The 14,407-nt window shown below is 36.6% G+C and overlaps 1 long non-coding RNA gene across 18 annotated transcripts in view; it reads right to left on the reverse strand.

The window, feature by feature from the left end:
• Nucleotides 1-42: 42 nt before the first annotated feature.
• The window catches only part of LOC147325114 (uncharacterized), a 59,181-nt gene continuing 44,816 nt past the window's right edge, over nucleotides 43-14,407 (reverse strand). For 16 of the 18 annotated variants that reach the window (XR_015130274.1, XR_015130271.1, XR_015130272.1 and 13 more), the window contains 4 exons: nucleotides 6,755-7,966; nucleotides 3,245-3,320; nucleotides 2,677-2,710; nucleotides 43-1,056 (listed from right to left, as the gene is read on the reverse strand). This is a non-coding gene — a long non-coding RNA (uncharacterized LOC147325114). The remainder of the gene's footprint in view (nucleotides 1,057-2,676; nucleotides 2,711-3,244; nucleotides 3,321-6,754; nucleotides 7,967-14,407) is intronic. The other 2 variants (XR_015130281.1, XR_015130282.1) reach the window with 2 other exon arrangements.

Consider the following 14,407-nt stretch of genomic DNA (forward strand, 5'->3'; position numbering starts at 1 on the left):
TGAGATGTGTGTGCGCGCGTTACATAAACATTGAGACAGTCGTGTGAATGTTCCGTCGCTTTATTTTATTGTTTTGTCTACATTTTCATACACACAAATGAGCCAGTCATGCTTACAGAGTCCAGATGTTTCACAAGAACAGACTGCCATGATTTTAAGCTCGGCAGTATGTGCTCTGTTTCCCCAACTCCGACCCCGAAAGGCTATTTGCAGCAGCTTTTGGAGTCTCCAGCACACCCATCTGCCGCCATGCTTCCTCTCTCTCTCACACACACGCAAATTAAACGTAAAATTGTGACAAATAAAAGGTCTGCGAGACAAAACGAGGGCTGTCATGTACTCAGCAGAGGGACAAAAGTATACGAATAAGATTGTTTGCTTGTAGACATAATGCAGCTGCTCGTATTCTTTGACAGAAGAGAAGAGATCGAAGTCAACGTGACACTGACGAGAAGGAGCAGCAAGTTGTGTAACAGCTTCAAACAGGGTAAAATTAAGAGTATAGTGACTAGCTGTCTCTCAATCACCCTTACATACAGCAGACATAAAATACATTTACAAATGTCGTGTTAAATTCTCATCTTTTACAAAGTAATCTTTAAAAAACACATGTTTAAAATATTTTTTAATACCGATTTACATCCTGCAACCTCAACACAGCCAATATCACATAGCTGAATTAAATAATAATACATAATAATCAACACACAGGCTCTGACATAAGGCTGTTTATTCAACAAATATATGCAGGCAATTTCTTAACATTAAAACAATAGACTTAATGTTTAATTGTGCCAGGGAAATGTAATTTCCCTGGCACAATTTATGTAAGAAAGATAGTAGCATCACATTGTCTTTAAATGGATTTCAAAAATATATATAATTTTATTTATTTTTACTAATGACACACACACACACACACACACACACACACACACACACACACACACACACACACACACACACACACACACACACACATACACAGGCACACGGTCTATCAGATGTTTTGAAAGTCCACAGTCACGTCACGGCCACGTCCTCGCAGTCCAATAGCTAAAAAGAGGGAAAAAGTTAGGATTTAGACGTGCACAATTTCCCCGTGAAAATGTTCACACGTGTCTGTATCTGTAAGACTTTAAACACGCAGAGAAAGTGAACCACACACATTTGCATATCAGTTTCCCCACCGACTCTTCACGTGCACGATGTTGGATTATTTTGGCACATTTAATATTAAATATACCAAAAGGTACAAGCATGTTTTTATTTGTATGTTTCTACCAGCTTGTCACGTAATCACAAATATAACCACAGCTTCGGCTTGTTCCTATTTCAAGGGTTTTATTTTGTGTACATGAAAATTGTACCCACCCCACCCAGTATCGATAACCCTTAGCACCTCTCATCTAAGTCGCACAACACAAAGCACTGCCCATGTTTAAGTTTCTGCCCCGCTCCTCTCACCACACTGGCACACAGTCTTTCGCACACATGATCAGAGCCTATGCTAACCACATTTTACCCCCACACACCCTAAAGCCACTGTGCACTTTGGCTTCACAGCACCACAAATCCGTTTTTACTCTCACAATATTTTCTTCCCTTCCCTTCAGCATTAGTTTGTCCAGATGTAATCTGCAATATTCCTAAATTGATTATGAAACATGAATTATAAGGGTAGTAACAATTGCTAGAAATTAAGAGGTATATGGTAAATGGTAAATGGCCTGCATTTGTATAGCGCTTTTCTAGTCCCTAAGGACCCCAAAGCGCTTCACACTATGTATATATATATATATATATATATATATATATATATATATATATATATATATATATATATATATATATTTAAAAAATCCATAACGACACAAAGTTCAGAGTAACGAGTGACGTTGACAAAGTATTAAAAGAGACATCGACGGTCGCTGCTGAAGCTAGGAGCCTTTCATTTCATATTTTAACATGAATATAAGTAGCATTTAAAATATGAAATATTTCTTCTAGCAGTATTTCACTTTATATTTAAATAGCACTGACCAGAATTTAGAAGAGACTCAAACAATGTGTCGAGGTTTCCTTTAATTCTGAGCCCTTTGTGCGTTGCTGTCCACCTCCGTGGTGCTGAAATGCGCACGGCCTAAGACGCACAGAGAGCGTCCTTCAACGGGAACAAAGCTTCATAAAAGTAAACAACTGACCTCTGCTCTACACAGGTCGATCCACGTCTGTCATCAGACATACATTTACCAGACATGACCAGACTAGTCCTGGGATGCCATTTACGCACAGCTGTCCACCCCACAGCGACTACTCCCTGTCCCATTTGTGCCTCTTTACCTGACAATATAACGTCTGTAAAGCAGCACGTTTATTTCAGCCCGAAACACAACTTTTATCACAAGCCTTCCAGCAACACAGCACAGCAAAATGGGGCGTAATTCTCCTTTTACATGCCCCCAATGTTTTCCGTGAAAGTGGCAACACTCAGGACTTATAGAAGACGCAAACGGTCTCTAAAATCTGATCACTCCATTCACAAATATCTGCCCCGAGAGTCATATTCAAAGCCTTAAAAATATATGACAAGAGACACAAATTCAGTGCAACTTCTCTACAATATCATTACCAACTATTATAATTAAGTTTTACATGTTTTGATTTCTTACATACCTGCGGTCCGACGGCGGTAACAAGGTCACAGGATCTTTGAGAATGACCGATAGCATAGTGGCAAATACACATGTACACACACACACACACACACACACACACACACACACACACACACACACAGAGAGAGAGAGAGAGTCAAATTTTATTTTCATCAAACATAACAAAGCAGTCTAACAATCTTAAGCAACTCGTATTTTCATATATTTTATAAATGACTGACGACTGAAACATCACAGCAAATATGACTCATCTGGGTCGTTTCTTTGCATTTACAATTTAAGCAATTTTAGCATAATATACACACTAAAATATAAAACCATACTTCACAGTATATTTTAACAGTCTTGAGAGTAGAGACGTTTGCTTTTGCTTGTGCCCCAACGTTTTAAAAAAGGTAAAATCAGCTGTTTCTAATGAAATTATAGTATTTACAGTTTCCCTCTGTTAGCTAATAAACAGTTTCTAAGGACAGGCTTATGGATAGATTATTTTAAAATGCATGCAGTTTGACAGGACATACATTTACTCCTGTTTTTATAAGATAACATATACAACACATAATCACCTGCCATGTGTGTGTCCAGCTGAAGAGCCACCCATGAGCATGTTCAGCCTCCTGTCCATGTGTGTATCTCATTGTTCTGCAAGAAAAGACATCATATTACAAACTATTACATTTACTGTCACTGTACATACAGTGGAGTCTTTTTTTTCTAAGTGAAACATGCTCAAGCACACACATTAAACAATGGCACACACACACACACACACACACACACACACACACACACACACACACACACACACACACACACACACACACACAATCGCATGGGCAAGCAAACATATTTATAAGAAGGAATCCAAACATTCCACATTTAATATTTATTCCTGTCTATACCATCGAATCAAAGTCTTACTATTACAGACAAATGAAAAGAAAAGAAAAAAATGTCCATTTTGAAACTGAGCACAGAAACACACACAACTCTGAATCCTGCATGTCCACAACATGGAGACACACAGACGTACAGTGTCTGCACTCCCACTCTCACATATGCACACACACACACTCACAGCATCACACCCTGCACCTCCTGAAACATATAGCTTTTAAACTACAAAAAGCATCCCTGAACATATAAACTGCTAATTTACCACACACCCCCCCCCCCCCCCCCACACACACACACACACACCCACACACACACACGCACGCACACACACACGCACGCACGCAAAAATCACCCTGGATAATAATGACTCTCCTTCATTACAAACACATTAAAATGAACAGAACAGCAGCTAATTTCTACCCAAAGCTCTGTAAAAAGTGTTTGTCATAAAATAGTTTTCTCTCAGATATCAAAAAAGAGAAAAAAATAAGCTACACATTTATGCGTCACGCATGTCACACACTCTTTCTCACACATTTTCAGAGCCTACACTGACCACATTTTACTTATGCACACCCCAAAACTACAGTCCACTTTGACACTACAGCACCACAAACCACCTTAAAATAAGCTTCACATTTATGCATCACACGTCTCAGTTTTGTTCAGCAATGTTCAGAAATGCCTCGTAGTGCAACACACAACTAAAATTAGTGTTTCCTAAATTGTAAAGTTGTACCCAAGGATTATTAAATATAAGGTTATAAGTTTGAATATTTGTCTATCTAAGCTTTTTCTGCTGTGGTTACATACACACACACACACACAGATTGGAGCCGTTAGGCGTGCGTGTGTCTATGTCTGGGGATCCTTCTGCATGTTTACAGTTTCAATTTTGCCTTTAAAAAAATCCAAACCACAAAGCATTGCTCATGTTTAACTTTCAGCCAGTCTCTCCTCACCACACAGCTACACGCTCATTCTGACATATTTTCAGAGGCTAAGCTGATCACATTTTACCCACTTACACTCTAAAACCACCGTCCACCTTGACGGCACCACAAACTAGTTTTTACCATAACCTTAAAATAAGGTTACCTTAAAATAAGCTTCACGTTTATGTGTCATACGTGTCACAGTTTTGTTCATAGATGAACGCCTCATAGTCCCACACACAGGTAAAGTCAGTGTTTAATTAATATAATATTATATATTTATTATATCTCTCAGCTTTGTCTATTTCACACACACACACACACACACACACACAGGTAAAGTTAGTGTTTAATTAATATAATATTATATATTTATTACTGTTATATGTTTAAATATTTGTGTATGTCTAGGTATCTTCCTGCAATTCTACATTAACAATTTTATTAGAAGTGTTACTTTTTCATGTCCAGCTCTGTGGGAATGAGTGGGTTAATGTGTATTATGTTGCACACACTTGGAATATATCTACGTAGGTGCTCAGAAAGACATTTAGACAAACACAATTTCCTACACACACACGGACAACTATTGACGCTCACGTTTTTGAAGGCATTGACATTCATGTGCATGAAGTCATTCTTACACACACTGTGCACAATTTTACATTTAGTAGCTATATACGAAAGTGATCAGAAACAGAATTTCTGTACACACACACACACACATAAACATGCACACACATACACATACACGCACACAGAATCTAGTAAATTAGAAAGCAATACCACCATGTGAGCAAAATTTAAAGGAGTTAAAATAAAATGTATTTTTTTTAAGTTTGGCATTAGCAGTTTTACATCTGCATTAAAAGCAGTTTCAAATTTACATTCAAATTACACAACTTTTTACATTTAATCTGCTGCTTGACATTTCAGACGTTTACAACATCAGTACGATATCTCAAAATGCCATTTTGCCACTTCACCAGCTCTTACTGTATCTGCTGTGAGGAATTTTCAAAATGACGCACAGGACAGCAAGCCACCTGGCACCAAGTGTGTGCCAAGGCACAATAACCTCTGAGTTAGGTGCTGACCCTGCAGTAGAATTTCTAAATACTTCATATGTGAGGTATTTAGGTCTCCAGTAAGTACATATATATGTTAATTTAGGCTCTCAGATTGTCTCATATTTGCCTTTAGAAGAATACTTCAATATGATGAAGATTTAGACATATTTTTTTTTATTCAGCCAGTTTCTAAAGGTGTCTCTCTGCAAACCTTGCCACTAACCTTCAAAATTAAAATAAATTAATAATCCTTGGTATTATGATACAACAGTCCTACAATAAATCAGTAAATAAAATCAGTACAACAAAAAGTGATTGAAGGTTTAAAATGGTTTAAAATGAAAGATTGGTTTTAGAGAGGTTTAGATTCAGCTTTATCCTGTATTGTATTGCATTATACTGAAAGATGTTTCCATTATTTTGTCCACCCTATTGACATCAATAAACAGAACCGTCCATCAGTATAACACAATATCGCTTTTTTCCATTTAACAATTTTTATTACAAATATCAAAGTTTTTACAGTCCTCATAAGATATTTTTGGGAAATGAATTCAAACTGTATCAGAGTGTGTTAGTCTTTCCTTGCCGTACCTTATAAACTGGTGGTTGACTGTGTAAGCAATCATTAAGCTTAAATCCAGACACAGAAGCATCGGTACAGACTCAAAAAAACCCTTCGGATCATTTCTTGTCAAGACATTTTTACAAATTTTGTAGAAAATACTTAATCCTGTAGGGCAGAGATTTACCCAGCGCATGTTTTCAATGTTAAAGGGACTTTAGTGCCGTTTTTCCTAGAAAGCTGAACTTCTCTGTTTTTTTAAGTGGTCTTCCCATTGTTTTCATGTCCTAAGTCTTCAATATAGAGTTTAAAATTCTGGCGACATACAAATTTTTATATTTTCTTGTGGTTGAAAGATAAAGAACTCCGATTTGGTATTCTGGAATTCAAAACTCTTCCCTAATTCAGGATCCAAAGTTCCTTTATGGGGTCCCTAAAGAATTGGTTGTCAGGGTTTCTGGGTCGTTGACCCAGTATTTTCAGTTCATGTTCACTGTTTATCCTCTGTACGTTCCACTTCCTGTTTTGTGTTACGTTACTCTGTGTGCATTATGTTCTAGTTCTTATTCCATGCATCATTAGTTCAATTGTGTTCAGCTGCTCACTCACCTGTCACCTATCAGTCATTGTTCAGCCAGTGTATTTAAGTCCTCAGTTGTCTCCTGGTCGGCGTCGCGTCATTGATGTTGTCACTGCTGTCTATGACCCATGTTTGCCTTCCAAGTTCAGATCAGTCAGCCGTTCATTCAGTTATTCAGTCAGTCAGCCATCTCCTGTTTTCGTCATTCGTCCCTCACAATAAACACCCTGAATCTTCACCGTGAGTCCTGCGTTTGAGTCCTTTTCTCCACATCCACTCAGCAACCCCTGACATTGGTTTGATAATCAGAGAATTAGTATGAGATTTAATTTATCAATAGCTGATAGAATGTCTTAAAATAACAAAGTTTTACTAACAAGAAATAAAACAAACAAACAAACAAACAAACTCCATAATCAGCGATGTCACCTTAGGTCACATTAGGCCGGGGTAGTGTTTTCGCCTTATGTTCCAGAAGCTACTTAAGAGCTGGAATACAATTTATCTACCTGCATTGTTTAATCATGACTAAGTCTCTCTCTTTCTGCAGCTTTAAAGAGTCTCAAATATGCTGACGTAGTCTAAAAGGTGGTTTAAAACTGGTTCTTGGAGGTGTACTTAAGCGGAAGCATAATTTCCCTGCATTTACTGACATAAACTGGTTGGTTCATTGCTATAGATGTTTTTTTTTTAACTGAGATTATTCCTGCTGTGCTTGTTGGAACTTGACTGGGCTCTTTTCCTTTCCTTGCTCCACCTTTTTTGCTTGTTTTTGCAATTTGTTTTCCACCTGTACCTGTGCAAACTTGCCAAATGTATTTAGGGTTTGCCTTGATTTTCTAATTTTTGAAACTGAGATAATTGTTTTCTGAGTTTGTGGTGGAAAGAAATGACTTTAGATTTTGAGAAATGTAGTTTCTTCAAAAATTATAACTTCACATTCAATAAGAAAAGATTTCATTCATACTAGAGCAATCACAGGTCACACCCTGTTTACTTTGCCCCAGGATTAGGCCACTCTGACTGGTTCTGAGTGCAGGGGGTGTGGATGTGTCTTACTTAAACCTGTTTGACTTTCTGGAATTTCAGGCGGTGCTGATGGAAACAAAAGTGTTGCTTGATCTGAGTGTTGCCCGTCCAGCTGCTGCTCCCATCCTGCTGGATCCAAGAGCTTTTGTTTTCTAACCTTTTCTTCTTTTCTGTCATTGGTCGTGTTAGTTTCCATTTTCTTTCTTTTTGACCTAATAATACACACAAAGATTAAAGATAAATCTCGTGCACACACTGTTGGGAACATCCACACATACTGACCCCAAATTATGTGCAGCAAATGACCAGGCTACAGCTAAGATGCCATAAACATATATCAAGCAGTGGAAAATAAACATGCAAAAAAAAAAAAAGTATAGCTTTCATATTTAATCAGTGCTCGGTGTTGGGACTGTAATTAATGGTAAAACAGTCAGCCAGGATAACAGGGCTGGGACTCTTTGTTGGTGTGGGACACAAATAGTGGGTGTCCTGCTTTTTTCAAGCCCTCCAGCCTACAGGACAGGCCGCTCACAGTTCGCCTTCTAAGCAGGACTGATTTTGCATCTGCTGCTATGTTATAGTGACACACACACACACACGCACACGCACACACACACACACACACACACACACACACACACACATACACACACACACACACAAACATTAAGTATTGAGTAAATGTGACAGTAACTTTATATAGTATGTGAGTTACACAAAATAGTCATGTAGTAGCAGATGAATACAATTGCAGACACACACCAACTGACATGCACAGTCAGTCTATGTGATGATTTTTATTAGTTTCAGCAAGGAAATACAGATGCACACACACAACAATGATGAATTATAATAAGCGCTGTGTAATTCACAAACCATAGCCAGTGATCACTACAAATATTTAAAGCACATCATGTAGATATCGTTTTTGTTTTTTACTCCAAACTGACGATTGTACACCTCTCACCTGCTGACATTGCTTCTGTTTGCATGTGTACATGTTGTAGTTGAACCCCATCACACAAAACTCAGTATGGTTTTGTGTGTTGAAGATTTTATAGTATCATATATCAACTATATACAGATCTTTTATGTTTTTTTTCTTGTTTTTGATATATGTATACATATATATACATTTTATTCATGTTTTTTCTTAAACCTAGAACAGCAAAATAATAATAATAAAATATAATCCTAGCTTGTATCTGTGGATTAAGACTGATAATGGGGTTTTTTTGTTTTGTTTTTTTACGTTTACTACAATTAATATTTTCTTTAAAATGAGCGTCTCCATTTAATTTTTAAGGTCTCAGTGTGAACCTTCAAGGATGTCTGTGAGTGTGTGCGCGTCTGTGCGTATAGATCCTCATAGTTTTATTGTCTCTTTTATGACAGACACACACTCACTGCATGTGCATGTTGCTTGATGTTCTGTGTATTGTAATGTAAAACCAATATTAATATAACTGTAGTACTTTTCAAAAAGATGACCACAAATTTTCCTCTTTCATAACATCTGTTATCTAAAATGCCATCATTTCTAATTTCTGAGTGTTTGATGTCAACCTTTTTTGGAACATCCTTGCCATAAAAGCAGAGATGCAGGAGTACTGCTCTGCTTCTCAGAAGCTCTGTGCTTTCAGCTGTACAGTCAGCCATTTTCTGTCAGACTAGAGGAGGCTACACTGCTTATGACAGGCTTTTATAGCCAATTTTGCTAGGGAAAACCCCCCCCTCTTACATCTAGATATGGAAACAAGATACATGGAGATATGGAAAACAACCACAATAATGACACAAGAGGAGGTTTTTATCCTCCAACCTCTCATATGCCTGACTACCAAGCCATAGAGTGTTTGCAGCAAAATGGCTGCCGAGCATCGGGTCTCAATAGAGATCAAATAAAAAAGCAAGGACTCTAATTTTGTCTCTATGACATTAGAGTTTCTGCTCTGTTTCTGTTTTTAATTTAATAGTCGTTGTTAATCTTACAGTATCACATGTGATGTGACTGAATTCAGAAAACAAGAAATTGTTTTCAGTAGGCAGATTAAAAAGGATAAAATCAAACAAGGGACTCACAGAACATTTAAAACAACCTTTTAGCTGAATGAGGTGTGAAATTATGGTGTTTCTTTCTCCATCCACACTGAGACAAGCTTCCTGTAGAAAATCAGGTATTACAATTTGACTTGAAGTTTGAAGCCGCAACACTGACGTACATCTGTTCCTTTGTTTCTAATCCTTTAAATCATAAAAATCTCCACAAACAAGTAAGAGCATATAAGATCTTAAAGGAAATAACACTCCTCCCTGTTTGATCTCAGCACATTAAGCACTGAATCTTTGTATTCATGACAGAAAAGTTTCTGCACTCCTGGTGATTGTTAACAGTCCCACAGTCAGGCACCAGTATTAAATTAACTTGCTTGAAAGAGCCAACACAGGGTACAGCTGAAGTAACTCTTACCTCTTTTGTAAAACCAAATAAATATTGTGTGGTTCTTAATCCCATGGTAGTGTGGAAATGGAAAGTTGATTACAATTTCTTGCAATGTCCTTTCTAGACCTTTAATCTACCCCCCAAAAAACTTTATAAACTACAAACAGTACTCCCATAGAACTTGTTTCATATTTTTCTGTCATACACACTGAAGATATATCAATGTGCAGTTTTCTGGGGACCAGCATCTTGTAGACTGAGCAGGGGATTGAACCATCAACCTTCCAGATAGTGGATGAATAAGTCTGCATGCTAAGTTATAGCCAACCAATGACTAGCTGCATGAAATTACTTTAAAGTTGATATCTACGTTCTTTTTTTGTGTGTATGTGTGTGTGTGTGTGTGAGTGTGTGAGAGAGAGAGAGAGAGAGAAAAACCCCCCAAAATAAAATAATAAAATATCAACATACTCATCCATTAAAACAGTTATGGATTTAGCTACATGTGTAGAATGCATAAGCCTCGACAGAGAATCACAGTTAGGAAAATATACACAACGAAGAAAAAGTATTAAGCTGTGTTGCATATGGTTTCATAGTTAAGTAAGAAACTGAAAACATTTTTAAAAATTGACAAAGAAAAATACTGAAGTATGTACCATAGCAGGTAAAAAAAGATGCTATTGTATAAAAAAAGATTTACAAATTTTCCTCAACATGGCTTTGAATGGTGTAACTCAAATCATCATGTCAGCCTTCAGTTAATCCATAAAGGAGACATGATGAAACTCGGTATTCCGAAGTAGGTAAGTAAGCATAGGACTGAAGTTTTAGATTAAAACAGCATGAAATTTGCACAGTGAAGTGTAAAAATCCTAAATCACAGCAGTATAAAATGATCTAAACAGGTTATTCATGAACGCAAATGACTAATGATGCTGAAACAGTACAGGAGGCCCTACAGTGACCATGTCCTATCAAGATGATTAGAACACAAGAGGGTTTGCTTTTCCTAAGTTTGGATAGCTGCTGTTGTTTTGTTTATTTTTTTCTGACTTATACCCAAGCCAGCAATTAATGAGAGTTAGAGACACTTAACTACATTAGAGACAAAATATAAAGTTGTTTAAAAATCCTGTATTCCTTATTACGTTCAACAGTTTTCCTACAATCAGATGAGCTTAAAGTTATGTCAAACAGTCAGTATGTTGTGAATTCACATATAAAATAGCAAAATGCCCCTTTTAGTAAAGGTAGTGTGAGTATTTGTGACTTTTCATAGCATCTAAAATATATATTAAAAAGAGGAAATTATGAAAATTATGAAAATATTATTGCCTAAAAATGGGATTCATCAGCTCTATGGAGCTGTGAGACAGATGAAAAACCTTTTGACTCAACAAACTAAAGTATGTCATGACAATGTGATGTACGTGCAGTAGCAAAACATTTGATCAGCACTGAATGTTGAGCAAAGGTTGATCTGTCATTAACAGCACAGAACACATCTGTCCATATCTGCACAATAACAGGTCCAACATTCAAAAACTTTGCTGTTCAAAACCAAAAACATTTGCTCAAAGTTTTGGTGCCACCTCTAAAAACAAGAACCAGGATAAAGAGAGAGCAAAGAGCAGCTGCAAACCAAGGACATTCATTTTTATTCAATCTGAAATCATGTGATAGTGATAGATGGAAAGCTGAGGCCCTCCCTGTAAGCAGAATACATGTAAAAATGCATGTTGTCTTTGTCTGCTTACATTTTACTCCAGCTACAGCTAAACATAATCGCATTTGTTTTATTTTATGTATAAATTAGATCTTAAACTACTGGAGGTCGCACACGTGATGATGCTGAACGGATAATTGGAGGTGAGCTTCCCTCCCTCCAAGACATCTACAGGAAGCGCTGCCTGAGGAAAGCGGGGAGGATCATCAAGGACTCCAGTCACCCCAGCCATAAACTGTTCAGACTGCTTCCATCAGGAAGGAGGTTCTGCAGCATCCGGTCCCGTACCAGCAGACTGAGAGACAGCTTTTTCCATCAGGCCATCAGACTGCTGAACACGTCATAGACACCTCAGCTTCACTACTGGAACTTCAACATTATGCACTCCACACTGTATATAAATGCCACTTGTTTTGCACATATTCAACTCTGTATATTTTATATATTTTATTATTATTATTATTATTATTATTATTATTTTACTATTTAATTTGTAAAAATGTGTATACACACACACACACACACACACACACACACACACACACACACACACACACGTAGGAAAATATTTAGTATACACATCCAGAAATGCATACACTATTATATATTGTACATATATTTATTAGTTTCAGGTTGGCCATTCTTGTATTTTGCTCGTTTGTGTTGTTGTGTTTGCACATCTCTGTTGCTTGTGGGGCTCGCACACAAGAATTTCACTCGCATGTGCTGTGCCAGTGTGCCTGCACATGTGATGTGACAATAAAAAGTGATTTGATTTGATTTGATTTAATTGTACTCGTGTGTGATGAGTGTCCAAAAAGAGAAGAGCTCTGTTTACAAGTTTGCTAAGTGACTTAATGTTACCTATAGATAAAAGCAAAGAAAACAATTTCCAAGAAAGCAAACAAAACCATTGAGACGCATTCAGGTACAGAAGGATCCATTAAAACTCTTTAGCTTACAAATTTAGCTCCAGCCTTATTAGAAAAGAAAATAACAGGACTGCTGAAGCAGCTGAAGAGTTCCCCACAATTACACTTTTCACATAAGGGAAAAGGATGTGGAAGTGAAGGAAAATTGGAGCTTCTGAGAACAGAATTACCTCTAAGATTCTTTGTATTCATTTCTATTTAATAAATTAACTGAATTTTTTCTCCGTTTTTATCTAAACATTATCATATGTGAGATGAACCTTTAAGCAGGTTTGCTTTCAAAGTTTGTTTAAACTTTTGTTTTCTTCTTTACCTGCTTGCATCGTACTCTTTTCCAAACTGTAACTTTAAAGTTAAAAAGATACCATAAACAATCAACAGTAAACAAGCTGTAAGTCTGGACTGCTGGATTAAATGCAATACTGTTTAGTGCTGTGGAAAAACTAGTGTAGTGAATATGCTGGGAAAAGACAGTGGATTTAATCTGTTCATTTTCCACATTCCAGTTTTGCCTAAATGTAATTAGATTTCTTTTATTTATACATTTGAGTGCCCAACAGCTGAGGAGCTTTGTTTACAAGTTCATTGAATGTCATCTGTTGGGAAAAGCAAAGACAAAAATCTGCACATAACCATTCAGAAGTCTCTAAGTACACAAGACTCCATTAAAACTCTTTAGTTTGCAAATTTAGCTTCAGTCTCTTGAAAAATGAAAATAATAAGACAAGATGAGCACTTGAAGACAGTCACACAATTAGAATTTATGCAAAGGTGAAGTACACATGCAAGTGAAGAAAAATTACTTTGAAGATTGTTTGTATTTATGTTTACTCCTTTGTTTTAATAAGTTATGTTAAAATCTAAAATAATAAAGCACAGGCTTTGCAATTTGTCAGTTTGGTTACACGCTGCAAATTTAAATTATAATGTTGAATTACTGATGCACACCACTAAGTAAGACACGTATGAGTTTAGCACTGCTCTGATCCTGTGGAAAGACTGTAGTGGAGTGGCATACTGGGAAAAGACAGTGGATTTGATGTGATGGTTTTCCAAAAGTGATCTCTAAATAATTTGAATCTAATTTGTTTTGTTTTATTGCATTTTTTTAAAATCTAGAATTAATGAAAGTAGTAAACGAGAGGACTATTTCAATTCTATGCTTTTTTCTTAAATAAGTATCCTGACAATGTCATGTACACTATATGGTCAAAGTATTTAGCCGCATGTCTTAATCTTTTAATTCAGTTGTTTCCAGTATAATTTATCACATTCTTTGTGACTAGATTTGTTGAAACACAGTCAAAGCTTAGTTTCTGTTTTTTTTTTACTCTTTTTTTCATGTGTGTCATAAATTGAGCTGACAGTTGTATTATACTGCTTTTAACATGCTTTTTTAGTGGTTTTCTTTAATTGTAATCAGTGTATCTGTGTAACACAGCTTTTAGTCAAGGAAACACAAACCCTGAATCCTTCTTATTTTAGTCTCCTGTCCAGTTTTCCCCCCTGTTTATGCACTGTTTAGTATCACAACTTAGAGCACATC

The sequence above is a fragment of the Aulonocara sp. 'chitande type north' Nkhata Bay genome, linkage group LG7, assembly GCF_057382095.1.
Source record: "Aulonocara sp. 'chitande type north' Nkhata Bay isolate Kocher_YH1m ecotype deep benthic linkage group LG7, A_spYH_male_GT1.1, whole genome shotgun sequence".
In the NCBI taxonomy this organism is placed as follows: Eukaryota; Metazoa; Chordata; class Actinopteri; order Cichliformes; family Cichlidae; genus Aulonocara; species Aulonocara sp. 'chitande type north' Nkhata Bay.